The 16,766-nt window shown below is 48.1% G+C and overlaps 1 long non-coding RNA gene across 3 annotated transcripts in view; it reads left to right on the top strand.

Annotated features, from left to right (window-relative positions):
• LOC123802776 (uncharacterized) overlaps positions 1-16,471 on the top strand; it is a 77,621-nt gene extending 61,150 nt beyond the window's left edge. For all 3 annotated transcript variants that reach the window (XR_015723376.1, XR_015723377.1, XR_006782647.2), the window contains 4 exons: positions 4,532-9,348; positions 11,863-11,975; positions 14,735-14,893; positions 15,341-16,471. This is a non-coding gene — a long non-coding RNA (uncharacterized LOC123802776). The remainder of the gene's footprint in view (positions 1-4,531; positions 9,349-11,862; positions 11,976-14,734; positions 14,894-15,340) is intronic.
• Positions 16,472-16,766: the final 295 nt, after the last annotated feature.

Genomic DNA, 16,766 nt, shown 5'->3' with positions numbered 1-16,766 from the left:
TCAGCTATGGTGACATTAGGGAAACACTTCTCTCCTTTACACAGAGGGTGATTCTGACTTGGGAGTTAAAGTTTGCTCTTTATGAGAGGGTGTGTGATTCAATATTTCCCTTTGAACATTTGCATGCATAAAAAGGTTTCTCTGCAGCTCACACCGGTGTGTAGGCTTTGAGGGTGACAAAACATGGCATGCGTTGGTTGCGAATGCCAGAGTTTTTCCATTGGCTCTTCCAGGAAGGTCAACATCCATTAGAACTGTCCCAAGACACCCTCAAGTCAAATCTAGAGCAATTAAATGAATCCTGAAGCAAGGAGAGTGCGCGCTAACTAGGGAGGACTGGACAGATGGTACAGAAGTCTAAAGAACGGGATGCTTTCTTGAGGAGGTGTTGCTGCACGGACGAGGGAATGAGGTTAAAAGAAAGATATGCAGGGCGCCTGGGTGGCTCAGTCGGTGAAGTGTCTTCCTTCAGCTCAGGTCATGATCCCAGGGTCCTGGGATCGAGCCCCACGTTGGGCTCCCTGCTCAGCGGGGAGCCTGCTTCTCCCTCTCTCTCTCTGCCTGCTGCTCTGTCTGCTTGTGCTCTTTGTCTGTCAAATAAATAAATAAAGTCTTAAAAAAAGAGAGAGAGAGAAAGGTATGCACATGACACTATTCCTTGTGAGGATGTTTTCCCTGCTTTGGGGGAGAAATAGCTTCTGGAGTTGTAAGCTTAGTAATTACAAGAGCTGACGACTGTATAGGGCTTGTACATTGAAACTGGTCTGATTCTCTTGTATGCTGTGCACTGAATTACCATTCAAGTGATGAGTATGACATTCTCCAGAGGGGTTTGGTGGGGAAAGTGCATCTTCTTATCCAGGACCCTGATGGGAAATGAGCCCGAGGTGCTGGGGAACAGTGTTCTGGGAAAGAGAAGTTCCTTCCAGGAAGGCGGAAGGGGAGGCTCCCCACGGCTGGCTCAGCTGTGCACTCCTGTCCAGTGCACCATGTTGGGAGGCTTGTCTGGTGTAAGTCCAGGGCAGGAAGGGGGTGAGCAGAAGACCTCAGGATCAGGATGGATTATCCCTGGGGAGGGGACTGTCCCTGAGTCAGTCAGGGAAGAAATCCTTCCGGTGCTGGGACCTGAAATGCATCTCTTTACCCCAAGTCCCGTTGCCTGGCTCCTTCCTTTTCTTTTCTGCTCTTATGTTGGTGTTTTGTTTTGTTTTGAGAATGGCTTTCTGTACCCCCTTCTAGCCACTAAGAATAATGTTGGAGTAACGCTTTACAGAAGAAAAATCATTTTCAGCCACTACCAGGAACAACGCTTCTGTCTAAGTCCAAAGGCATGTTCCTATTAAATATTTATTAATATAATGTTGTCCTGTTGAGATGCAGGCCCACCCAGAGGGCATGTATTTATAGATTAGGGCATTTTGTCTTCGTGTTATTTCTATATTTAGTTTTATCTTTTGATTTAATATTTTATTTGCGAGTTCAAAAAAATTCCATGCAATTGGTCTTGCCTATTGCTTCTGAATTATTGAAAATGCTATAAAAGTTGAGCGTGTCTCAAGCGACCATTTCTCTGAACTCCTTGAGAAACATCTTTTTTCAATCTTCATGGGAAAGTAGTTTACTTTTTCAAATAGTACAATTTTCAAGTTTATTGGGTACTGCATTAGTTTCTTAGGACCTCCACAGCAAATTAACAGAAATCTGGATGGCTTAGCACAACCACAACAAAAAATGTTCTCTCAGAGTCCTGGACACCAGAAGTCTGAGATGAAGTTGTCATAGAGCCATGCTTCCTCAGAAGGCTCTAGGGGAGGGTCCTTCCCACCTCTTCCCGCTTCTCGTGTTGCTGCCAACCCATGGCGATCTTTGGCTTTTAGAAATATTACTCCAAAGCCTGCCTCCATGTGCACATGGCCTTTGGTCTGTATAGATGTCTCTTCTCTTTTTATAAGGGCACCAGTCATGGGATCTGGAGGCCCATTTACTCCGGTATAACCTCATTGTAATTTGATTACTTCTCCAAAACTCTATTTTTTAAAAAAATTTTCAAGTAGTCTCCACCCTAGGACTTGAACTCACAACTCTGTAATTGAGACCTGAGCTGAGGGGCGCCTGGGTGGCACAGCGGTTAAGTGTCTGCCTTTGGCTCAGGGCGTGATCCCGGCGTTGTGGGATCGAGCCCCGCATCAGGCTCCTCCGCTATGAGCCTGCTTCTTCCTCTCCCACTCCCCCTGCTTGTGTTCCCTCTCTCGCTGGCTGTCTCTATCTCTTGTCGAATAAATAAAAATAAAATCTTTAAAAAAAAAAAAGACTTGAGCTGAGACCAAGAATCAGATACTTAACTGAATGAGCCACCCAGGAGTCCCTGCAAAGGCTCTGTCTCTAAATGGGGTCACATTCACAAATGCCAGAGATTAAGCCTTAAATGTATATTTTGGGGGAGCCAAATGCAACCTACAATAGGTACTATTTTGTCTTTCTTTAGATGAAATTATGTTGAAATCTCAGGCTATCAATAATTTGACCTGAATATATTGGGTGTACAGAGGTTACCCTTATCTGTGGTTTCGCTTTCTGTGGATATGATTACCCATGGTCAGCTGTGGTCTGGAAGTGGATGGATCCTCCTGAGGGTCATTAGTGGCCTAATCCTACGTCACAATGCCTGTGTCATTCACCTCCTTTCATTCCATCATGTGGGCATCTTACCATGTCACATCTTCACAATGAGAAGGGTGAGTACAGGACAAGAAGATATTTTGAGAGACAGAGAGAGAGGGAGGGAGAGAAACCACATTCATATAACTTTTATTATATATATTGTAAAAATTGTATTTTATCATTAGTTTTTTTGGTAATGTCTTATTGTGCCTAATTTATAAATTAGTCTTTTTTTAAGATTTTATTTATTTATTTGACAGAGAGACAGCCAGCGAGAGAGGGAACACAAGCAGGGGGAATGGGAGAGGAAGAAGCAGGCTCTTAGCGGAGAAGCCTGATGTGGGGCTCGATCCCAGAACGCTGGGATCACGCCCTGAGCCGAAGGCAGACGCCCAACGACTGTGCCACCCAGGCGCCCCTATAAATTAGTCTTTTTTAAAAAAATATTTTATTTATGTATTTAGAGAGGGAGAGTTCGTGCGTGCAAGCAGGGGGAGAGGCAGAGGGAAAAAGAATCTCAGGCAGACTCCACGCTCACGATGGAGCTTGATGTGAGACTCGATCCCACGACCCTGAGATCATGACCTGAGCCAAATCAAGAGTCAGCCGCCTAACCTACTGAGCCACCCAGGCATCCCTGTTAGTCTTTATTATAGGTATGTGTGCATAAAAACATAGTATGTATAGGGTTTAGTACTATCTGTGGTGTCAGGCATCTGCCGGGGGGTCTTGGAATGTATTCCCCACAGATGGGGGGGACTCCCCTACTTTAAATGATAGTATCGTGATGGGCACCATGGAAGGAACACAGATCTTGTTTGCACTCAACAAAACTAGACATACTCTCTTGTACGTAAGAGTGCTTCTATTAAAAAGACAAAATCAGAGAGCTAAACCATAAGCGACTCAACTCTAGGAAACAAATGAGAGTTGCTGGAGGGAAGGTGGGTGGGGGATGACGTAACTGGGTGACGGACATTAAGGAGGGTACTCGATGTAATGAGCACTGGGTGTTATATGCAACTGATGAATCACTGACCTTTACCTCTGAAACTAAAACTACACTCTATGTTAATTAATTGATATTAAATAAAACTTAAAAAAACAAATAAAACTGAGATCAAGCTAGATGGATGAAAGACTCCAACCATGGAATGCACTATAAAATGTTAGTAGGGAAATTGCATCATGACAATGGGGTTTAAGGAGCTCAGAGAGTCCAGGATTGGTGGAAACAGGAAGAGGAGGATTTTGGTGGGAGGGATTCCAAGAACCTTAGTGCACCAGTGGTCCACTGATACTTTGCGTTGAAGACTTGATGGATCTTTGGGAAAATTCCTGTAATGAGCCATTGAGTGTTTGCTTGGACCCTCAAATGATGTGTTCTGAAGAGATGAATGAGGATGGGGGAAAAACCACGTCATGTTGGACGGTACAGCACGGTTTCATTGGGCCATGCCCAGGGTGAGTGTGAAGGCAGATGGTTTTGTTCTCGGGAGGTGGGCACGGAGCCATCACGTTGCCCCCACATGCCGTGTCTGGAAAGGGGACGCCCACAGTTCTCCAGAGCTGCGGTTCTTGGTAAAAAGAGCACAGAAGCGGGTGCTCTTTCAGACTTACCAGGGAGCATTTGTGAAATCTATCTGCTACAACCGTCCTCCTCCATTATGCGCGGGGAATATTTACTGAGAGCATAATACATATAAAAATCAATGAAGTGATCCTGTAAAAGGACACCTTATCTCCTATTCGCTTCCTCTGGAAGACCTTCTTTATCTTCACAATCTTTCCCTGGCGTTGAGGGAAGCTGGACTCTGCTAAATGGATGAAAAAGCATTTCTCTTGACATGTGCTTTCCTTTCCGATGTAGGGGAAATTCAATTTCTCCCAGGAAGAAGCAGTGATAGATCAGACCGGCCTTCAACTCAATGCATCTGTGTAATTGCTGAGAAAGAGCTGTCTGTACAATTATGTATCGTAAGTAAGGAATGATTTCGGTTTCCTTGTTCTTCCACTGAAGAAATACAGTGGTGTTTGTATGAACTAGAAAGTATAACTTAGATATAGACTGTAGATGAAATTTTAAAATGTCTACCTGTTGGGGCACCTGGGTGGCTCGGTTGGTTGAGCGTCCGAATGACTCTTGGTTTCAGCTGAGGTCATGATCTCAGGGTCGTGGGATTGGGAGCCCCTTGTCAGGCTCTATGCTCAACTAGGAGTTGGCTTGAGACTCTCTTTCCCTCTTCCTCTGCTTCTCCTCCTGCTTGAGGTCTCTCTCTCACTGAAATAAATATTTTTATTTTTATTTTTTTAAAAGATTTTATTTGTTTATTTGAGAGATGGAGTGAGTGAGAGAGAAAGCACACGAACAAGGACAGAGGGAGAGGGAGAAGCAGACTCCCCTGCTGAGCAGGGAGCCCAACACAGGACTCGATCCCAGGATCCTGGGATCACGACCTGAGCCGAAGGCAGACACTTAACTGACTGAGCCACCCAGGTGCCTCTGAAAACATCTTTAAAATAAAATAAATTAAATCTCTATCCATTGCACTTGGTTTCCTTACCAAGATAAATTATCCTTGTCATCCATATCCCCTTTCTTTACCCTTAAGGGGACAACAGAGGGACCCAGGGGAACAGACCTCCATTGCTCCTGCTAGGGTTGGGTGTCAGTTAAGAGTCGATTCACTTGAATATCACAGAAAATCCAACAAGCTTCTGCAACGTGAAGCTCTTGGCAATTGCCTGAGGTTTGGCGTCTTTCAGTTCTCCAACAAAGATTTGGGGAAGGGATACCAGGGCTTGTCTTGGAGAAAGAAGAACCTTGGAACTTCAAGAGTGTGCTTTTAACTTGTGGGCACAGGGCATACAGGAAGTCAGGTGTCAGCTGACCTGCAGTGACTTCAGGGAGAGAAAAGTGACAAAGGGGCTCAGGGCTCCCTCATCTTCACCTGGGCATCTTTTGGGTGATGATGGCGGATAACAAGGAGCTGGTAGCGGTAGAGTGTTTTGTGACCTAGGGGCTCATCCCCGGAGGGCCAGGTAACTCTAGGAAGGGAGACATCACAGTCATTGACCAGGTGGACATCAGCTGCTAAAGGATTTGGAGGAATCTGCATGAAAACATTTGCATGTTCGGTGAGTGGACCTAATCTACAGAATCACAGGCATGTCAGGTGTATATCACTTCCCTATGAAAATGGCTCTTGCATTTTTGTGGCATTTATCCCTGCTCTGGGCTAAAGTCCTTCCAGTTTCTGGGCTACGTGTTGTTGCAATTCTCTCCTTCTCTTAGCTAGGAAGACAAGGACTAGAAGACTTATTTATTCTTATTTTTGATGTTCAGAGATGATGCTGATGTGGGTGAGCTTGGTGTATGCGCTTGTTCAAAAACAAGCAGAGAGTCAGGGATTGGTTTCGGACTCTGATTAATCTCTGCTATCTGGAAGCCACGGCTCATGTTCCCAGATCTGTGTCAGCCTCAAAAGCAGCTCCAGTCCTTGTTCAAACCCAGTGATGACTTTCCTGAGCTGTGAGCCTTCCAGGGGAGTGGAAGGGGGTGCCTTCAGTTGTTTTTCCTTTTTTTAAATTTTGTTTTTGGGATATTTAAACACGCTGGACGTTCTACATGCTTTTGTTAATAGATAGGAGATAAAAGCTGACGACTAATTATGGTTGTTCTAGGCACATTCTAAGACCATCCCCTAGATTCTCACTCCTTGGTGCACATAATACACTCCTCTTGAATGTGGGAGGGACTATGAATGGCTAAACTAAAGGTTTCAAGGCAGGTGACTTTCTGTCCATGAACAGGGATGATTATTCTGGGTGGGTCTGATGTAATCAGGCAAGCCCTTTGAAGGAGGGTGTTCAGGTTAACGATGGGAGAACTCAGAGAGATTGAAGGCAACAGAGACATTCTTTTTCTTTCATCCTTGAAGGAGCAAACTCTCCTGTGGTGGAGAGGGTCACGTGGAAGGGAATGGCAGGTGGCCATGGGGAGGTGAGGATGTCAGCCCTACGATCACACAGAACTGAGTCATGCTAGCAATCAGTGGGTTTGGGAGAACATCTTGAGCCATAGAGGAGGGTGAAGCTCTGGCCAACACCTTGATTTCATCTGTGTGGGACCCTGAGCAGAGGACCCAGTCACATTGTGCCTGGTACCTGTGGGATAATAAATGACTGTGAGAATTTGTTACACAGCAATAGCTGACCAATACATAATAAATGAGTGTGAAAATTTGTCACACAGCCATAGCCGAATAATACACTGCTCCTTTCTGGTAGAAATGCATCTGCAGTCCTTTCCTAGCACACTGTCTGTAGCTGGAGAAAGCCTGGGCAACCCTCTCTACTTCTCTGAAATTAATCATCTCATGTGTCCAGCAGCAGCCATGCCTGAAGGTGACTTCTCCTGATCAGAATCACCTTCTAGTCACACCAGGAGGCACAGAATAAAACTAATCTCACCGTCAATATTGCTCCATTATTAATTTCCAGTGAATTACACAATTCTCCTTTTGCATCGTGTTCAAACAGACACACGTGCCTGATCATAGTTCCATGTCTCCCACCCCCGACCCAGGCAATGTTTCAAAGAAACCCAAGATCAGCTGTAAGGGGATAAAAGGAATCCTGGCTTATCGTTTTCATGAAGACTCCTACACCTAATGAGTCTGTCTGTTGGCTATTCTCTCTGCAGTATATGTAGGACCTGGGACATTTGGCTGCTTATCATTCTCAGGGACACAACTCTTACTCCTAATGCATGTTGTCTGTAGGTATGTGCCACAGGTCTCTCTGATTTATTTACTCAGCAAGCTGGCTTGTTTTGGTACCTTAGTTCAAATGGCATCCCTTCCCTAGCTCCACAGGCTTCCCTTGGCAGCACAGCTCCCTACGTCATTGCTGCTCTTATTTGGGAAGCTGAGCTGTCCTGGAGGTCCCTAGACACCGCCAGGATGTGCAGCATGACTTTCTGGAACATGCCGCGTAAATAATGAGCCTGAGACTTCATTGTGACCAATACGTAGTTTGTTTCCCAGGATACGGTTCTGATGGTGGAGCTTAGACACGTGTGTAGACATGGTTTGTCATTGACGTGGTGCCCATGTGATCCTACAGCACTTTGTTTCTGGTTTAAGAGATTTGGGGTTGCTCTGTCTGGGTCCACCCGTTGTAGGGCCATTGGGTATGTGTGGTGTCATGCCCTCAGATGCACAAGGCATCCCGTGTGCTCATCACCTCTTGCTAGGTGTCCATGGGGAAAGTCTGCTTAAATGCCTGCATCACTTCAACAAATTCTGGATCTTCTTATCCCTTCCAGGGTGATGAAGGAGGGGCTAAGTTTAATAAAGAATTACCACTACTGATCTACTTTGAGTTGATCGACCATGAGGGCACAGAGCAAGAGTTGGCGGTGCATGTGTGTCAATATTTACCTCCTCCCCACCTGGACAGGATGTTGTAAGAAAGAATTTGGGTAGCAATATCAAGATATAAATATTAGGAATGGCCCTAAATCCACACTGGTCCCACCTAGATGGGAAAATGTAGGTGCTTCCAACCCCAAGCAAGATATGGCAGCAATGGGTTTTGGAGAAATGCAGGCCCCCTTTGGTGGCTGTTTTAACCTGATGGATGAAGCTTATCGGAGAGCATTTCAGGCGTGCGGCTCCGACTCTTTGATTCTTGAAGGAGATGCCATGCTGAGAGAAGGCTCACAAAGCACCTGGGAATTGGGTAAACAGTCTTGGAAGTCAAGGCAACTGTCTCCAAGGAGAAAGGTGTGCCTCAGGCAGGGAGAGAATGGGTGGGGAAGAGCTATGCCTGAGGGCATCCAGGTCTTCTGCTGGAGATTCTGCAAGCTTGGTGTGCCCAGCGGGGTCCATGCCAAGGGGTATGCAATGGGGCAGGGTGAGTGTGCAAAAGGATCGACTCCCAAGATGGCCCCAGGCGCTGGCCGGGAGAGTGGGTGCTGTGTGGTCTGGTGGCTCAGCTGGGGGTGTGGACAGGCTGTAGTTCTCCTGCTAATTCAGGCTTCCTATGGTGGGGGGATCTCAAGGTGTGTGACACTCATAACCTGGAGGCTGAATTATCCTATAATCACAAAACGGGAACTCCCAGCCCTGCTTAGACCGTGGAGGAGTACAGCCACCCTCTGCCACATTGTGTAGGATAAATTGCATCATGTGACCACTGTAGTCCCTGGGGAGGGGAACACACAAAGATAAGAATGCTAGAGGTAAAGCTTCATGGGGGAGGGTCAACAAAGTGCAAGGTGTCCTCATTGTATACGAATCCTGTATTTGTGAATCTGATGACTTGCTACAATTTCTTTGTGAGTCCAGCCAATGCTTGTGGCACTTTTGTGGTCATTTGTGGACGTGTGTAGAGTGGCAGAAAACTTCAGCTGCTCTCAGTGCATGTTCCCAGCTGAGGGTGGACAATGGGACGCTCTGCCTTCTTGTTTCCTCTCTTACCCTAAACAATGCCCTTTTGGTGTCTCTAATTGCCGCCATCTCTCTTTTGCATCTTTGTGCTTTACATGGGTGATTTTTCTGTTTGACGTGGCCTCCCAGCAGCGTGGATATGCTGTCCCACGCTCCTAAGTGGAAGAAGGCCGTGCCATGTGGTGCAGAGAACATATGTGTGTGGGAGAAGCATTCCCTTTTGGAATACGGGGTAAGGCAGCCTTTATGGAAGTTATGGCTCTGTTGCCTGTGAGTTTGATATCAATGAATAAAAAAATTATCTACCAAATAAGGAGTCTTTAAACAGAAACACACAGAACAAAGTTAAGTATTGATTAGCTGGTGAAAATGTGACCAGAGGCTGTAGGAAATTAACTGGGTGTGTCCCTCCACTTCCACGAATTCTGTGTCGAGGGCAACTTTATAACATGTAACTACCATGGATAATAAGCACCAGCTGTAAGAGTTCATCACAAACACTCCCTCAGCATTGGTTTGGGACCCAGACCTGACGGGAGTGGTCAGGGGACCCAGTGCATCCTGAGAATGTGTCATTGGGGCCCTTTTGGTTGGTCCTTATGTGGACTAGACCAGCAAGTCTGGTCCCTTTGCTGGCATTTAGTTGAACAAGACTTACAGTGGATGGGTGTTTTCCTCTTAATCTGACTCTACACGGTGGGGACCGACTAGCAATCTGGTTTGTGAATGCTTTTAGCATTGGGTTGTGAAATAATTGGAGACTTACAAGGTATTGCAAAAATAATGCAGGGTGCCCCGTGTGCCCGTCCCTCAGCTTCCCGCGGGTGATAGCATCTGAGCCAGAGCAGATGGTCAAACCAGTGACCAGAGGTTGGTCCAAGAATATTAGCCTAGGGGTACCCCGCTGGCTCAGTCAGTAGAGCACACGACTCTTGATCTCAGGGTTGTGAGTTTGAGCCCAACATTGGGTGTAGAGATTACTTAAAAATAAAATGTTCAAAAGAAGAAAAGAATATTAGCTAAATTACATTACGTTGTTTTCACTGGTTTTTACATGAACCTGTGTGTGTCATACAAAGAAATTTGATCAAGTATGTGGGCTTCTTCTACCACCACTACAATCAGGATCTGGCTAAAGACACTCCTTCACCCATACCCTTTATAATCAGACCTTCCCCTTTCCTGAGTTCCTGAGAACCACTGGTCTGCTCTACATTATTATAATTATATCATTTCAAGTGTCTTAAGGAGATGGAATTTTTTTTTAAAAGACGGAATTCTTGAGACCAGATTTTTTTTTGAGACTCAATGTGATATCTGCATTCTGAGCAGATTATAACATGCATTAATAAATTTTTCCTTTTTATGGCTGACTAGTATTCCAGAACAGTCCTTTTTTTTTTTCTTTCCAATTTTTTCTTTGATTTATTTATTTGAGAGAGAGAGAGAACACACATGAGCAGGGGGAGGGGCAGAGGGAGAAGGAGAATCAGACTCCCCACTGAGCATAATGGGCTCCATCCCATAATCCTGAGACCATGACCTGAACCAAAGTCAGATGCCCAACTGACTGAGCCACCCAGGTGCCCCTATTTAATTTTTTTTAAAAGAAATTCTTCCCATAGGGGGTAAACAGAAGGGGGAATGAACCATGATAGACTATGGACTCTAGGAAACAAACTGAGGGCTTCAGAGGGGATAGGCTATCCAATTAGCCCAAAACTTCAATGTTCTCACCAAAAAAAAGAAAGAGAGAGGAAAAGGTCCACATGTGTTGTTGCAAATAGCAAGATTTCCTTCTTTGTGTCAACTATACTATAATCATAATGTTTCTAAAAAGGGAAAAATATAAGGGCACCTGGGTGGCTCAATTGGTTGAGTGGCTGGTTCTTGGTTTCAGCTGAGATCGTGATCTCAGGATTGTGGGACTAAGCCCCGTGTTGGGCTCCATGCTCAGCCTGAAGTCTGCTTATGATTCTTTCTTCCTCTTCCTCCAGCTCAGGCACTCTCTCTCTCTCAAATAAATAAAATCCTTAAAAAAAATAAAAATAAAAAAGGAAAAAATATCTTAAAAAACCCCAACCAAACAAAAGCCAAACCAAACCAAAACAAAAAAGGGTTAGTATGTAAGTACGTGAGGTGATAAACAGATACGTCAGCTAGATGGCAGGAATGTTTTCAGAGTGTATACATATATCACATCATTGCAAAGGACACTTGACATATCTTAGAGTTTTATTTATTAATTCTATCTTGATGCAGTCAAAAGAGCAAGACTTTGCATATTGTCATAGTGCAAAAGTATACTGAATAAAGAATCCATTTATTATAAGAAGAAGGAAAAAAGTATCCCATTCAGTGCCTAGTGTGAAAGCAAATTTTTCTTTTAAAGATTTTTTATTTATTTATTCGACAGAGATAGAGACAGCCAGTGAGAGAGGGAACACAAGCAGGGGGAGTGGGAGAGGAAGAAGCAGGCTCATAGCGGAGGAGCCTGATGTGGGGCTCGATCCCATAACGCCGGGATCACGCCCTGAGCCAAAGGCAGATGCTTAACCGCTGTGCCACCCAGGCGCCCCGTGAAAGCAAATTTTAAGCAGGATTGGTGTTCCACAATGAAGCTATTTTTAAATTTTTAAAAAAATTTTATTTTATTTTTTAAATTATGTTCCATTAGCCAACATATAGTACGTCATTAGTTTTTGATGTAGTGTTCAACGATTCATGAGTTGCATGTAACACCCAGGTGATGAAGCAATTTTTTAAAGATGGGAGCCATTTGGAAGACATTTTCAAACTGGCTGAGAAGGCGTTGTCTTGTCACCGCCATCAATGATGAGCTGGAGTTTGAAATAACAGGTAAGAAGGCAGGTGGCTGACACAGGACCAGATTGCCTCATGCCCGTCAATGGTTGAAAGTTTGCTTCATTTGCAAAGGACTTTTTTGCTGATCGAGGGCACCTGAAATTGTCTGCTTGGTGAACCATGTGTTTTGACAGAGGAATTGTCCCCGCGTGGTGGGTGATTTCCCATTGCAGGCATCAACAGCTATGGGAACGTGGTGGAGAGTGGACACGTCTGTCATTTGGTGGGTGGAGACATACAGGAGCAGGGGTCCCTGAGCGTCTGGGGTCCAGATGGCTGGCGTCCTGGCAGCATTTTCCTGGTGCATGGGGACACAGGTCACCTCAACAGCAGCAGAGCTGTCATATCCTTCTACCCGTGGCTGCTCACAGGGTTTGCGGACACCTCGCTGCACAGGTTTTCAGGAGCCTTTCTTCCTGAGCGTTGAATTGAGGTCAGGATGGCCTCGAGTGGTGAAAGGTGAGAAAGCAGAAAGACGAGGGACCCGGCTCTTCCGAGCATCCCCAGGGGGTTATCCCCACAAAGCAGGAGCACCGAAGAGGGAATCCAATCTCCCCGGCCCTTCCCATGGGGGTCCCGGAGGGGGCAGGGGGCTTTGGGAAAGGGCAGACCCTGTGACTCCCCCTTTCAAGTGTCCCTTTTGAAGACCTGCCGCCTACCCCTCGGTTTGTAGAAGCCTCACCGCAGACAGAGAGCCTGCTGTTTTGAGCAGACAGGTGGCTTCCCCCCCTTGCCTCGACCCACCTGGGCACTTTGAAGGAAACGGGAGATCTTGCAGGTGATGGGGGGGATGAGCGCCCTCCCTCCCTCCTCCCCTCCCCTCCCCTCGCCCTGAGAGGTAACTGATCTGTGGCTGCAAACCCTTCTTTCCAGGGGCACCTTAGGGGAAGTGAGCAACGGTACAATTGGGGGGGGGGTGGGATGTCAACAGCTGGGTTTTCTGGGCAAGCTTGGGGTTTTCAGCTGTGTGGACCCAGATAGGGCATCAGTGTGTCCCTGAGCGACCTGGACTGTCCCCGCGTGCTGGTTGGTTGAGGGAATTGGAAGGTAAGGAGCTTTTCAGCTGGGCAAGTCCGCACAGGTGGGGTGCGGCACTGGGGTAACATGGGGACATGTGGGTGGCTGCCCCAACTGTGGGGTCTGGAGCTCAGAGGAGCTCAGAGAAGCTCACAGGGTAGATGATATGCACCTGCTGGTGGGTGCTGGGAGAAGCTGAACCCCCGGGGGCCCTTTGCTTTTGGCCTCCAGCTCCTGACCTGGGCGTGACGCAGCGCTCCCCAAACTGCGTAGCGGGGGGATGCTGGAGCAAGGGATGGAACAGGAAGCCCTCACTGCGATCAGTGGCCGCGTGGGAGGTTCTCCCCGGCCTCAGGTCCCCCCTCAGGCCCCGGCGGAGGGTGGTGCCATCCCCCGGGGATGGGTGTCCCATGTCTGAGACCCCGCGTTTCTGTTTTCTGCGTTTATTGGCGTAAGAGGCACACCGGGCAGGATTTAACGTGTGAGTCGGCTTAAAGTGCACAATCTAGGGGCGTCGAGCACGTTTACAAGGCTGTGCAACCATCGCTGCTGTGAATTTTAGGGCGTCTCATCATCCCGCCAAGAAGCCCGGTGCGCGCTAGTCCCCATGAGCCATTCCTCCCACGCTCCGTCAGCCCCTGGCGACCCCTAGTCCGTGTTCCCTCTGTGGGGATTGGGCTGGACGCTGCCTATTCATGGGATCACACGCGATGGGGCCTCGTGTGTCTGCTTCTGTCACTGGGCATCATGTTTTCAAGGCCTTTCTGCGCGGTAGCAGGTGCCCAAGCTTCGCTGCTTTTCATGGCGGAGTAATGTTCCAGCCGCGCGTGGACCCCATTGCGTGTATCCATCCGTCCTCGCGTGGATAGGCATTGGGGCTGTTCCCGCCTTTTGGCTGCTGTGAATCTCGCTGCTGCAAATATCGGGGTCCAAATAACCTTTTGAGGTCCTCCTTTCCCTTCTTTTGTGTGTTCTTTTGTGTCTATACCTGAGGGGCAGAAATGCTGGTCGCGTGGTACGGACTGTGCTCCTGGGGTGGCTGAGCCATGCTTCCCCTGCAGACCGTCCCAGCAGGGAGCGTGGCCCGTTCACAACCGGTTCTGATGGAACATCTAATATCTCCCCACCGTGTTTGGTGGTTTTTCGGTGGCTTGAGATGCATGTTTCTTTTGTCCCATTGCTCTGAGTCGCACATAGGGGTGCGGTGGAGGGTTTGGGGCTGGAGATGTGGGAAAGAAGAAAGGGAGGAAGGAGGGAAGGAAGGGAGGCAGGGGGGAAGGAAGGGAGGCAGGGAGAGAGGAAGAAAAGAAGGGGGAAGGGAGGGAAGAAAGAAGGAAGGAGGGAGGGAAAGGTGGGAGGGAGGGAGGGAGGGAGGAGGAAAGGGAAGGGGGAAGGAGGGTAGGAGGGAAGAAGGAGGAATGCTGGACGGAAGGAAGATGGGAAGGCTTCCCAGGCGTGCTCTACCTGGGTGTATTCTGTCTCCAAGACACATGACCGACCACTGTTTATAGGTTGCAGTGGATGCACCATGTTCCCAGGTCAGGAGGCCTCCAAACTCGGTCCTGGATGTTTCCGGTCACTGTCCTTCCCTCCCAAGGCCCCCGCATCCATACAGGGAGTCTGAGCCAAGACTCCTACGTCTTCGGGAATTTCTGACTTGTGTCCTCCTTTGCTTTGTGCAGGTCTTGGCTCCCCCCGTGGCTGTTGTGTAGAGGTTTTTTTTTTTTTTTTTCCAGAGCGAGTTGGAAAGCACATGAAGGGGATGGATCTCCTCACGGGCCCGTGTTGCACAGACCTGGTGCATGGCCGGAAGCTTTGCTGGTGGATGCATTGAGTTATTTAATGGGCCAGAAACGCTGAGCCCTTGTCGCTGGGCAGAGAATCGACCCGGTGAGGTCTGTCTGCAGGGCCTGAAGGGAGGCTGTTGGTGTTCCAGGGGCGAGCGGGATGGGACGTGCATTTGGGGGCACCCATTTTTAGGTGACAGAAGGGGAATCACACAAAGGAAAGACCAGAACACCTGCGTGGCATCTGCAAACGGGCCCCTTTTTATTCAGTTGTGGTAACGACACAACATATTAACTCTTCACAAATTTTTAGACGCACGCTACACTGTCGTGGGGTCTAGACACCGTGCTGCACAGATGTCTAGAACTTATGTATCATGCATGACGGTCACGGCACAAGGGCTTCCCTTTCCCCCGTCCCCCAGGCCCTGGCAATCATGACCGTAAGCCCCTTTTGTACGGGTTTGACTCTTTGAGATTGCACGTGTGCGTGAGATCTTGCGGGATTTGTCTCTCTGCGTGGGGCATTTTTTCACTTCTCGGGATGTCCTCTAGGTCCCTCTACGCTGAGCAGACGGCAGGATTTCCCTCTTTCTCGGAGGCTGAGTAATATTCCATGGTGGACGTGCATGCCAGATTTTTTCTCCATTCTTCCGCGGCTGGAGACTTAGGATGTCTGCGCGCCCCCTCTATTGTGAGTGATACCACCGTGCCTGTGGGGGTTCAGACGTCCCTGGGAGTCCCTGCAGTCCTGTTTTTCATTTTTTGGCAAACTGGAAATGGACACCTTTTTAAAATTTTTATTTTGAAAGCACTGTTGGAAGAAGGACCAATGCAATCACACTGGGGTGTTGGGGCTTGAATCTAGGAGTGTTGGGGGCACACGAGCCCGTCCCTGACACCCACCCCAGCCCTCGGGGAGGGGGGCGTGATCTTCCATTTGAGCCACGGTGAGGGAGGGAGGAGGAGGTGTGAGGCCCGTCCTGCCCATCGCCTTCCGGCTCTGGGACTTGCCCGAATGAGCTGCAGCTTGTTTGCAAAACAAAGACAGGAGCCGCATCAGGGATGTGTTGGGGCAGGTAGGAGGACGCTGCCTCACCCCTGCTCGCCCCGTGTTGGCAGCTGTATACACTGGGGGGTGCTTCCAAGGGTCTGTGGCTGGGTAATGAAGGGTATGATCTCTTCACACCCTTGATTGTCTGCTACTCCAGGGATCGAACAGCTGTGCCACCTGCCAGCACCTTGCGCGTGGGGGAGAAATAGAGCTCCTAATCTGTGGGTTTCCTGCGAAGGCCACGTCAGCCTCCCATGTGGCTTCTGTGGGGTCTCCTAGGTAACCCAGGGACAGGTGGAAAGATGATAAGAGTTTTTACATCTTTCAAATGTTCTCTTCAACGTCTCACACAGACGTTTCTTTGAAGAAACATCCCCCAGAGAGCAGGTGGGTAAATGTGCGGAGACCAAGCCCTGCACACACGTAAAGAAAGACAGGAAGCTGCTCGGCTGTTGGGTGCTGAGGCTGGAGAGTGAGGAGTTGGGGCGGCGAGAATCTGTGTGCTCTTGATTATGGGGCGAGGGGCACTATGGGCATTGGCATTTATCATGTTTTAAAGATCTCTGCAGGAAAAATTTTCTGATCACCCTTCAAGTATTGGGGTGCCATGTTTTAAAGCCCCCACATGCACAGGGGTTTCTGGTCACCCTTGAAGAATTAGGGTGCCAAGTTTTAAAGCCCCCCACATGCACAGGGGTTTCTGGTCACCCTTGAAGAATTGGGGTGCCATGTTTTAAAGCCCCCACATGCACAGGGGTTTCTGGTCACCCTTGAAGAATTGGGGTGCCATGTTTTAAAGCCCCCACATGCACAGGGGTTTCTGGTCACCCTTGAAGAATTGGGGTGCCATGTTTTAAAGCCCCCCACATGCACAGGGGTTTCTGGCCACCCTTGAGGCATTGGGGAGCCATGTTTTAAAGCTCCCCA

This window comes from Ursus americanus, chromosome X (genome assembly GCF_024610735.1).
Source record: "Ursus americanus isolate L20-20 chromosome X, mUrsAme1.1.p, whole genome shotgun sequence".
NCBI classification, from domain to species: Eukaryota; Metazoa; Chordata; class Mammalia; order Carnivora; family Ursidae; genus Ursus; species Ursus americanus.
This window is presented reverse-complemented; position numbering and strand designations above follow the sequence as displayed.